The sequence below is a fragment of the Chiloscyllium plagiosum genome, unplaced genomic scaffold, assembly GCF_037043375.1.
Source record: "Chiloscyllium plagiosum isolate Xiang-an unplaced genomic scaffold, Cpla_swu_hap1 HiC_scaffold_37, whole genome shotgun sequence".
Lineage (NCBI taxonomy): Eukaryota > Metazoa > Chordata > Chondrichthyes > Orectolobiformes > Hemiscylliidae > Chiloscyllium > Chiloscyllium plagiosum.
Window position 1 is genome coordinate 23,852,803 of NW_028270175.1, and position 11,867 is coordinate 23,864,669.

Genomic DNA, 11,867 nt, shown 5'->3' on the forward strand with positions numbered 1-11,867 from the left:
CTGGTCACCAGTAACTGTGACCATGAAACCATGGATTGTCATAAAACCATGGCTTCTGGCCTGTTTGTAAATTCAGCAGTACCATCTATGATTACAATAGTGTCCTGCCAGTCACTTAACAGAAGTCATGTGCCTTCTTGATAGATATACTTCTTAGGGCTAAGAGGATCAAAAACTGTGGAGAAAACAGGAACAGGTTACTGAATTGGATGATCGGCCATGATCGTTTTGATTGGTAGTGCAGGCTAAAAGGTCTGAATAGTCTACTCCTGTTCATATTTTCTATGTAGACTATATGGCTCCCTAATGTCCTTTAGGGAAGGAAATCTGCCGTCCTTACCTGGCCTGGCCAATGTGTGACTCTGGATTTACAGCAACGTGGCTGACTCTTAACTACCCCCTAAATCAAAGCAAGACACTCAGGGCAGTTAGGGATGGACAACACCTACATTCCACAAAAGAATAAAGAAAATAAAAATAAATGGGTAAGTTTCTAGGTGTCAAAATACAAATAATTAAATCATGTCTCTGTTGATAAATGTTAAAGACAGCAGTACATATTTGAAAATAGAGAGCTGTGTTTGGCAGATCTGTTATTTTTAAAAATGTTTACATAAAGAAAATTCACAATAGGGTTAATATGGTTAATTTCGCAGACAGGCAGCTGGAACAGTGGTGTTCACGGAGGTTCATTAGGAATACTGCTCTTCTTTCAAGAATTCTCTGATCTGTGTCAGAATTCCAATATTTGCAAATGATACAAAAATGGGCAGCATGATTAACTGCTGAGATAACTGAGCAATTAATAGTTGATTAATAAACTGAACACATTTAAAAAATTTCGTTCAGGGGATATTGGCATCGCTGCTAGGCCTGCATTTATTGCCCAACTCTAATTGCCCAGAGTAGTTAAGAGTCAACCACATCGCTGTGGGTCTGGAGTCATATGTAGGCCAGACCGGGCAACAACAGCAGACTCCTTTCCCTGAAGGACAATAGTGAACCAGATGGCTTTCCTTCCCAGACACTAGACCTTTATTCCCAGATTTTTATTGAATTTATATTCCACATCTGTCATGGTAATATTTAAATTCTGGTTGCCAGGACATTACCTGGTCTCTGGATTAACAGTCTGGTGATAATACTGCTAGCTGGAAATGTGTTGCTGGAAAAGCGCAGCAGGTCAGGCAGCATCCAGGGAACAGGAGAATCGACGTTTCGGGCATAAGCCCTTCTTCAGGAATGAGGAAAGTTTGTCCAGCAGGCTAAGATAAAAGGTAGGGAGGAGGGACTTGGGGGAGGGGCGTCAGAAATGTGATAGGTGGAAAGAGGTCAAGGTGAGGGTGATAGGTCAGACTGGGGTGGGGGCGGAGAGGTCGGGAAGAAGATTGCAGGTTAGGAAGGCGGTGCTGAATTTGATGGATTTGACTGAGACAGGGTGGGGGGAGGGGAAATGAGGAAACTGGTGAAATCCGAGTTCATCCCTTGTGGTTGGAGGGTTCCTAGCCGGAAGATGAGGCGTTCTTCCTCCAACCGTCGTTTGTTGTGGTCTGACGATGGAGGAATCCAAAGACCTGCATATCCTTGGTGGAGTGGGAGGGGGAATTGAAATGTTGAGCTACAGGGTGGTTGGGTTGGTTGGTCCGGGTGTCCCAGAGGTGTTCTCTGAAACGCTCCGCAAGTAGCCGGCCTGTCTCCCCAATATAGAGGAGGCCACATCGGGTGCAGAGGATGCAATAGATGATATGTGTGGAGGTGCAGGTGAATCTGTGGCGGATATGGAAGTTAATACTGTGGCGGATAATACTGCTAGGCCAACACTTCACCTTATGGATGAAATTTAATGCAGAGAGCGAGAGATACTGCAATTTGGTAGGTTTATAATACACACTACATGACTAAAAAACCAAGAGATTCAGATACACAAACCTTTAAAAGTATAACAATTAGATCAGGGTGGAAGAGAATATAAGTAACAGCAATTGACAATGACTGACCTGCTGCCTCAACTCCACTTTGCTGCCCCTATTGCACGATTTCAAAAAGCTATCGCAGCCCTCAATCTTTTGATAAACACGATCAACGACAATACTTAAATGTTTTATTTCATCTCTCCATCTGCTCTAAGATTACATCAGATTCTCTACAGTGTGGAAACAGGCCCTTCGGCCCAACAAGTCCACACCGACCCTCCGAAGATTAACCCAACCAGACCCATTTCCCTCTGACTAATGCACCCAACACTATGGGCAATTTAGCATGGCCAATTCACTCGACCTGTTTGGACTGTGGGAGGAAACCCACACAGACATGGGGAGAATGTGTAAACTCCACACAGTCGCCCGAGGCTGGAATCGAACCTGGGACCCTGATGCTATGAGGCAGCAGTGCTAACCAATGAGCCACTGTGCCGCCCATCTCTAAGTGCAAGAGGAATCCAGACAATCTGGATTTGTGGAGAAAGAAACAGAGCTAACATTGTGAATCCAATATGATTCTTCTTCTATCCTTCAGAACTTCAGAGTGCCAAAGAAGAGTGATTAGACTTAAAACATTACCCTGGTTTCTCTTGCCGCAGATATTGCTGGATCTATTGAGCTTCTCCAGCACTTTTGGTTTTTATTTCAGAGTACCCACAATTATTTGGGGTTGAAGATTCACAATGTTTTGAATGAAGAAATTTCTCCTTACATTGACTCAGTTTACTCAGCCTCTCGGTAGTCAGTACAATCCTCTCAGGCCTGAGATGAATCTCGTGAACCTCAACTGTATGGTCTGCAGTGCATGTATATCCTTCCTTACAAGTAAACACCAAAACTGCACACAATACTCCAGGTATGATCTCGCCAAAGCCCTGTACAATTGTAGCAAGACTTGCTTATTCTCATGCTGTGATCCCCTTGCAATAAATTGCTTGCTGCAACTGTTGCTAATTTTGTATCTTTGCAGGAGTACATCCAAACTCCCCATGAACATCAACATTTACAGTTTCACTGCATGAAAGAAATTCTGCTTTTCTAGTCTATGACCAATGTAAACACCTCACATTTCCTAACATTGATACACCATCTGCCCACCCAGAACACACAGTGGACATACATTCGCAGCCTCTTTTGTGTTCTCCTTGAGTGGCAGGGATATTAGCTCTGTAAAGAAGCAGAATACAGATATTTTCAGCCAGTGAGATGACTAAAGGCCGAACACAAGCTATACAACGCCTGCCAAAACATCATGGTGACACTTCCCTTATCGTGTGCAGGACTATGACAAGCAAGAGGTGGTGCTGGGTACAAGAAAAGTATGTTTTCCCAAGAATTTTCCACATTTCAGTGCATTACGTCTTACCAGCGATTCGGAGCAGCCTAGCTGTACCGGCCAGTAGCAAAGAATCTCAACACTTCAATTGGTACTGAATCTGTCCAGACCTAATCATAAAATGTGAACCATGTGTTGACATAAAATTTTAGTCAGGTCTAAGTTGACAAATTTGAAGATTATTGGCAAAATTGTTTATTTGAGGGAAATCATTTTCCTTTTAAATCACTGTAACACAATTGTCTTGTGAGAGTTGAATGAACACCTAAACATGAGATAAATACACAAATGAAGACTAGCAACACTGACTGGAAGTATTTTGCTTGACTATTTTCAACAATAATGGTGAAGACAGTGCTGCCTAGGCAAACAAGCCTGGTTGTTTACTCTGATAACCAGAGGCAGCAGGTATGTCTGAACTGCAATAGGCAAGTTCAAACGAGCTATGGTCTGCAAAATACCGAAAGTTACCTTGAGCAATGTTTATGGATTTGTTTATTTCCTTTAACATCCGAAATTTCTTGAGATCAACCCCAAGCCATTTTTCTTCAATAAATAAAGTGCATCTCTCTTCTTATATATTGGCCAATACATTAATGAACTTAGTTGCCCTTCCTTCAAATCTGTTTCATGATGTCTAGAAGCATCCAATACCCAAAATGGAATCGAACCAGTGATGTGCACATCTCCAGCTCCTGGGCTTGTGCTTGCTCCTTTTTATACAGCCCAAGATGGCACATGCCCCTCATCACCACCACTAACATTGCACTGATGTTCAACAAGGTTTTCCTTCAGATCCTCAGCGCTTTCTCCTGCATCATTTTGTGCAGAATGCATCCAAATTTGTTGCTTACCCAGTCCTTCTCATCAATACCTAAGTTTGATAATTACAAATTGGTCCAAAATGCAAAATTTCCAAAACCACATTATACACCAGAAAGAACAGAAGCCCCAGCAACAAATCCCAGGATCCAGCCTTCGAGTTCAGGATCATTCCCTTAACCAGTACTTGTCACTTCACATCTTAGCCAAAACCTTACGAACATCCAGGATAACCTATTCTCTAGTACCTTAATTTTATGCAACAATCTTGGTTATGGGTCTTTGTGAAAAACTCCGGGGTGTTTATCAGCAATGATTTAGTCAGCAGTGCAACGGCCATTGAGTTAGAAGGTTGTGGATTCAAGTCTCATTCATGAGATTCAAGCGCAAAGTTCCAGGCTGACATACAGTCCAGTACTTAGAAAATGCTGCACTGTAGGAGGTGCTGCCTTTCTGCTGAGCTGTTAAAATGCTGAGACATGGTTTTCTCCCCATGACGGACGTTAACAATCCCACAGCATTGTTTCAAAGAGCAGGAGAAAAACCTCCAGCATCCTGGCCAATATTTATCACAGCCAATATCACAAAACATAAATGACCTTACTGTGCAGAAATTGGCTGCTTCATGCCCTACATTAGAGACATAGAGTCATACACCACCAAGAACCCCTTTGACCTACTATATCACACCAGCTATTGAGTACCTGTTTACTCTCATCCATTTTCCAGTGCTTGGCCCAAAGCCTTGTACATATGACATTTCAAGTGATCATCTAAATACTGTACTTGAATATGCAGTGATTCTGTCTCTTTCAGGCAGTGAGCTCCAGATACCTAACATCTGTTGGGTGAAATAAATTCTTCCTTAAATCCCCTCTAAACCTCCTGGCCCTTACCTTAAATCAATGCCCATGGGTTATGGATCCTTCTAAGGGGAAATGTTTCTTACTATTTATGACCCCCATTGTAGTATACCCCAATTAGGTCACTCCTCAGATTTCTCTAATCAAAGGAAAACAACGCCAAGCCTATCTAGTCTTAAAAGCTTAAACTCACCAGCTCAGGCAAAATCCTGTACGTTTCCTCTGTGCCCTCTCTAGTGCAATGACATACTTCATATAGTGTGATGACAAGAACTGCACACAGCACTCTAATTATGGCCTAACTATATCTTATCCAGCTCCATCATAAACCCCGCTCTTGTCTTTTATTAGTTAAGGCATTGAATACAAGTACTGCTTATGTGTTCATAATCACATTATCCACCTATCATATTGCCTTCAAGAAACTGTGGTCTTGCACGCAAGATCCCTCTGATCCTCTGTATTTCTTAGCATCCTGCATTCATCATGTATTCCCTTGTTGCTCGTCCTACAAAAATGCATCACCTCACATTTTCAGGATGAAATTCCATTTGCTGTTGTTCTGGCAATCTGATGAGACCATCTATATTATACTGTAGTCTAAGGCTTTCCTTGTCAACATTTATCACACCTCCAAATTTTGTATCATCTGTGAACTTACTGATCAAAACTCATACATTCATGTCTAGAACATTAACGTACACTACAAACAGCAAGGGACCCAGAGCCAAACCCTGTCGTACATCATTAGACACAAGCTTCTAATCACAAAAACAACCTTCAACAATCACCTGCTTTTAAGCCAAATTTAGATTCAATTTGCTCTGGATTCCATGGGCTTTTACCTTCTTGACTAGTCTCCCATATGAAAAAGCCTTACAATATCCATACCAACTACATCCACTGCACTACCTTCATCCACACATTTCGTTATCTCCCAAAGTCTGGATCAAACCTGTCAGACATGACGACTCCCTGACAAAGACCCTGGCTGGTCTTGATTAATCCTTGCTTCTCCAAATTAAGATTATGTTCATGAGAAATTTCGATAGACTCACTGGCCTTTAGTTTTCCAGTTTATACCTGTTATCCTTCCACAATAAAGGTGCCACACTAGCTATTCTCCAGTCAAACACAGAAAATGCTGGAGAAACTCAGCAGGTCCGGCGGCATCTGTGGGGGGGAGGAGGAGAATCAACGTTTCGATTCTTCAGAAGTGAACGGTTTTCTCTCCACAGAAGCTGCAGGACCTGCTGAGTATCTCCAGCAACCTCTGAGCGTGTTTCCTCCTCGGGATCTCAAAGACTCAACACGGTGAAGGGAGCTGGCAGCTCAAATTTCCGAAAGCCGCTTTGTTGACGGGGTGGTAATGGTGGGAGCTGGCTCTCAGGGATCAGAGACAGGGAGCAGCATCATGAGGCTGAGATTTAATTTGTATTTTTATCCCACTGGGAGTTCCGGGTGTCACAGAGACTCATTCAGAGACCACACTCCCCTGCTCTCAGCGACACCCGGAGGGGATGGAGCCGGTGGGGAGAGGGGTGGGGAGGTCGGGTTAGGCCCGGCACCGAGCCGCCTCTGTCCCCCAGGCCCGAGCCGGACACCTCAGGCCTCCCTCCCGTCCGTCCTCCGCCCGCAGGCCCTCGGTATTTACCTCGACATGAAATCCAGTTCCAGCGCCTTCTGAACGGGATCCTGGCCGAGCAGCCGCACCGCGGATCGCCACCCCGGCGGGATTTCGCCGCCTGTCCTTCCCCGAGAAAATGAACCGAATCCCGGCACCACGGAAAAGCGGCGGCGGCGGCGGCGGCGCTAATATGGCGGCCACGGGCCCGGCCTGGTGCAGCAGCAAAACCCATCCGGGCGCCCGGCTCGGGCCGCTCACACACTCCCCCTAGTGGCTCCTCCCGGATATCCACCATGTGCTCACACACTCCCCCTAGTGGCTCCTCCCGGCTATCCACCATGTGCTCACACACTCCCCCTAGTGGCTCCTCTCGGATATCCACCATGTGCTCACACACTCCCCCTAGTGGCTCCTCCCGGATATCCACCATGTGCTCATACCCTCTCCTTAGTGGCTCCTCCCGGCTATCCACCATGTGCTCACACACTCCCCCTAGTGGCTCCTCTCGGATATCCACCATGTGCTCACACACTCCCCCTAGTGGCTCCTCCCGGCTATCCACCATGTGCTCATACCCTCTCCCTAGTGGCTCCTCCCGGATATCCACCATGTGCTCACACACTCCCCCTAGTGGCTCCTCTCGGATATCCACCATGTGCTCACACACTCCCCCTAGTGGGCTCCTCTCGGATATCCACCATGTGCTCACACCCTCCCCCTAGTGGCTCCTCTCGGATATCCACCATGTGCTCACACACTCCCCCTAGTGGCTCCTCTCGGATATCCACCATGTGCTCACACACTCCCCCTAGTGGGCTCCTCTCGGATATCCACCATGTGCTCACACCCTCCCCCTAGTGGCTCCTCTCGGATATCCAACATGTGCTCACACACTCCCCCTAGTGGCTCCTCTCGGATATCCACCATGTGCTCACACACTCCCCCGAATGGCTCTTCCCGATATCCACCGTGTGCTCACACACTCCCCCTTGTGGCTCTTCCCGGATATCCACCATGTGCTCACACACTCCCCCTTGTGGCTCTTCCCGGATATCCACCATGTGCTCACACACACTCCCTCTAGTGGCTCCTCTCGGATATCCACCATGTGCTCACACACACTCCCTCTAGTGGCTCCTCTCGGATATCCACCATGTGCTCACACACTCCCCCTAGTGGCCCTTCCCGGAGCTACACCATGTGCTCACACTCCCGCTGGCAGCACCCCTCACGCATCTCCACCAGTTCATTAAGTCCTCGCGTGGCCTCCAGTTTAACATGAGCTGTTCACTCATTCACTCTCGCTTCAGTTCCTACACAGCAGGAACTGGTGTAACTAATCACATCTGGATGGAAAACTCTTAACCCCAGTCACCTCCAAACGAAGCAGACCCTAACAGATGTAAAATTTGGAGGTGCTGTTATTGGACTGGGGTGTACAAAGTTAAAAATCACACATCAGGTTATAGTCAAACAGGTTTAATTGAAAGCACTAGCTTTTGGAGCGCCGCTCCTTCATTACAACCGTTTGATGAAGGTGCGGCGCTCCGAAAGCTAGTGCTTCCAATTAAACCTGTTTTTGTTTGATTTTTAACTTCTAACAGATGTATGTTAGTTTACAATGATTGTCAGTGTCAATGCCCACTTGCTCTCAGGCCACTTTTGATCTCTTCAGTCTCACTTGACAAGAAACCCAATCTGTCTCTAAACTTTGCCAAAATATTTCCTGAAGAAGGGCTTATGCCCGAAACGTCGATTCTCCTGTTCCTTGGATGCTGCCTGACCTGCTGCGCTTTTCCAGCAACACATTTTCGCATCTGCAGTCCTCACTTTCTCCTCCAAAATATTTCCCCATCAACCCATTAGATAGTCCTGATGAAGTCACCTGACTCAAAATACTGACTCTGATTTCTCTGCAGATGCAGCCACACCTGAGTTTCTCCAGCAACTTGTTTTTATTTGCAATCTCCAGCAATCCACAGTTCTTTGTTTTATTTTAACCCAATAAAGAGGCGGAGATGTTTTCAGGAGAACGAGGAGGTTTTGGGATGTCTGAGGTGTACAAAGTTTTGAGGGGCACAGGCAGGATAGTTGGGGGAGGAAACTTCTCCCCTTAAAAGGAGTCTATAACAAAGGAGTATTGTTTTAAGGTAAGGAGCAGGGGGTTTGAGGAAAGTATTTTTCACCTATGGGGCTCCGGATGCGTGGAGTTCACTGCCTGAGAGACAGAAACCCTCAAGGCACTTCACTATTTAGATGAGAAGTTGAAACACCATAGCATACAAGGGTTTTGGGCCAAATGTTGGAAAAAGCGTTTCGAATAGATGGATGTTTGATAACCAGTGCGGATATGATAAACCAAAGGGCCTGTTTTTGTATTGTAAACAATATCACCTGTCAGCCAAATACTCCTCTCATGCATGCTGAAGGTGAGACTCTGAAATATATTTGGCACTTTGCATAGCATGGCAGTCATTATTTACAGGATATCCAGCACTGGATTAGCCATGTCACTTCCTGAGGAAATGGTGTCGTGGTAATAATCCTGTGTCCTAGACTAGACTTCGACAGACAATGGGTTCAAATTCTGTGACAGATAGTGAAATATAAAACAAAGCTAAACAATAATGACCTGATTAGCATTAAAAGAACATTTGATTCCATAATACACCTTAGGGAAAGAAATCTGATGTTGCCTGGCCTACTTATGACTCCAAATCCACGCTCATGTTGTTGACTCCTGGGTGTCATAAGAAATGGCCTGGTAGGCCAATCAGTTCAGGTGCCCAGCCAGTGATCCCTTCATCTGATGAACAAATAAAAGAAAAACTCCGCCATCCACAAACTACAGCAGCAAGTGTTTGCCAACACACTCTCCATAAATCAACATCAGCTCCCAATTCCCCTCACATTCAAGGTAAGGTATTTTAGAGTTGCTTATCCCACCTACAGGTGCATTCATGGCCCTGAAATTTGCAGCCCAGCTCAATGGAGCTCCAGCCCTCAAACACAAATCACCAAGCTGTATATGATTTTTTTACCTCAGCGTTAAGCTTCAAATATCCCTGCCTCATGTTGGGGAGCTTTGGTGGATGAATAAGGGTCAAACATAAATAAACTGAAAGCAAACCCTGATTGTCCCAAGCATCTGTTTCTATCAAATGAATATCACCCTCTCCCTTTCCCTGGGCAGCTCCACAAAGACCTTTTTACACTGGGACAGAACATGGGAAGTGGGACCAACCAAGTTACTCTTGGTGGGAGTCAGCACAGAAACAATTGCTACAAGATCTGCTGTGCTCTAATTGATCTGACTCTTATGATTCTATCAGTGCGCTGTTCAGCAGGCAGCAACCAAAGTAACAGCCAACTATCATGTTTTCAGGAAACATTACATTTGTTTTCTGTATTTTAGACCTGGGTTTCTGGTTGGAATTGGTCATACTCCACCATTTGTTATTATGGCCAATCATCTAACTCAATGGCCTGTTCCTGCTTTCTCCCACCCCCTTATCCTTTGATCCCATTAGCCCCAAATGCTATATCCAATTCCTTCTTGAAATCATACAATGTCTTGGCCTCAATTGGAATTCGTTACCACAGAAAACACAGGCTCACTGGGTGAATAAATTTCTCATCTCAAGCTGAAATGGTTCACTCACTATCCTTTGACTGTGACCCCGGACTCCCTCACCATTAAGAATGTCCTTCCTGCATCTATCTTATCTAACCCTATTACAATTTTACAGGTTTCTATGAGATCGTCCTCTTTCTGAATTCCAGCCAACATAATAGTGATTCAACCTCTGATACGTCAGTCTGTGTTTTCTCTTTAGCAAAGACATCCTTCCTCAGATAAATGATCAAAACTGCAGAGTACTCTGGGTGTGGTCTCACTGAGGCCCTGTTTAATTGCAGCAAGACATCCTTGCTCTCCAACTCCTTCAACAGGTAACACAGAAATTCCACTCCACCACAACTTTTCCCAAACACATTTCAAGCCTCAATTGACCAGACTAGCTGTGATGTGGTCACTAATGGACATGAAGCACATATATCCCTGTCTGTGTGTGTGTGCACACGATCCTTCAGCTTCCAGACACAAACTGACTCAGCAGCTCAGATAATCAGATGCCACTTTCATCTAGGATTCCCATCCAGGACAGCAACTTTTCCCAATCCCATCCAAACAAACCTTGGGAACTGAAGTCAGGGTCTATAGCTCAGTGTGTATCGAGCAATCACTGATCTTTGACACTTACCTCACACCCAGGCAAATCTTTCATGAGTGAATCCTATGAAATTCCAGATAGCTTTCTCTCTTAGCAGGACAGAAAGGAACAAGAATAGAGGAGGTGTGGGATAGAGGCAGTGAGGGATACAGAAACTCGGAGAGTACAGGAGAAAGTGAGTGAAGAGGGGAATAAACGAAAGTAAATGATGGAATAGGAAAGCTGAGGGAAAGACACAGAGGGAGAGAGTGGATAGATATCAGTGCAAGAGATGGGACAGAGCCGTGGAGGGGTAGGAGAAAATGTACATCCATTAAAGTGAAGAGGGAGAGTCTCTGCGATTTGTTTTTGTTTAAAACATGCAACACTTCCAGCCACTTTGAAAACTTTTGCTGTCAATCTCTGCAAATTTCAGTAACGGAATTTGGACCAAATCAGGCTTGTGTGTCCAGGCTGGAGGGGTCCAATTTAATCGCATGCTCCAGTTCCTCTGTCCCCAGAACCCAAATCCTAACTCTTCAAGAACTTGTTATATGTTTGAAGCTTCCCAGGGAATTTGCTTCCAGGGGTTTGGTATCCCAACTGAACAACCTTCTCCATAACAGAAAATCCCATTTTGCATTCTACTTCCATCAATGGTTTCAAATTTGTGACCTCGGTCGAAGGCTGACTTACCAAATGGTTAGCAGTAGCAACTGTTGGAGTCACTCGGAGTTAGCTCTACTTAAGAATGCCAGGTCATAGCTCCCTTACAGAAACAATGGCCCAGCTAACAGTAGTCATAGAGATGTACAGCCTGGAAACAGACCCTTCAGTCCAACCCGTCCATGCCGACCAGATATCCCAACCCAATCTAGTCCCACCTGCCAGTACCCGGCCCATATTCCTCCAAACCCTTCCTATTCATATACCCATCCAAATGCCTCTTAAATGTTGCAATTGTACCAGCCTCCACCACTTCCTCTGGCAGCTCATTCCATACACGTACCACCCTCTGCGTGAAAAAGT

General features: G+C 45.3%; 1 protein-coding gene across 2 annotated transcripts in view; it reads right to left on the reverse strand.

Moving 5' to 3' along the window:
- Positions 1-6,844, reverse strand: part of ube2j2 (ubiquitin-conjugating enzyme E2, J2 (UBC6 homolog, yeast)) — a 32,798-nt gene extending 25,954 nt beyond the window's left edge. The window contains exon 1 of one of the 2 annotated variants that reach the window (XM_043675810.2): positions 6,655-6,844. The gene's annotated coding sequence lies outside the window, so the exon portion shown is untranslated. The remainder of the gene's footprint in view (positions 1-6,654) is intronic. The other variant, XM_043675809.2, reaches the window with a different exon arrangement.
- Between the last annotated feature and the right edge of the window lie 5,023 nt (positions 6,845-11,867).